Genomic DNA, 372 nt, shown 5'->3' on the forward strand with positions numbered 1-372 from the left:
GTAAATAAGGTATTTCTATAATTTTCGCTTTGTCATTATGGGGCATTGTATGTAGATTGATGAGGATTATTTTAGAATATGGCTGTAACGTAACAAAATGTGGAAAAAGGGAAGGGGTCTGAATACCTTCCGAAAGCAATGTATTTTTGTTTAAATATGTATACCCCTGTGTATAAAGTAAATGGTTTTGTATACTGTGTTGTAAAGTATGACTGCATATTATGTTATTTGTTAATAAAACAAGTTATAATCACAGTCAGTTAACAGTAGTTTATGAGAAAATAATAATAATAATATGCCATTTAGCAGACGCTTTTATCCAAAGCGACTTACAGTCATGCGTGCATACATTTTTTATTTGTGTATGGGTGG

This window comes from Coregonus clupeaformis, chromosome 16 (assembly GCF_020615455.1).
Source record: "Coregonus clupeaformis isolate EN_2021a chromosome 16, ASM2061545v1, whole genome shotgun sequence".
Classification (NCBI taxonomy): Eukaryota; Metazoa; Chordata; class Actinopteri; order Salmoniformes; family Salmonidae; genus Coregonus; species Coregonus clupeaformis.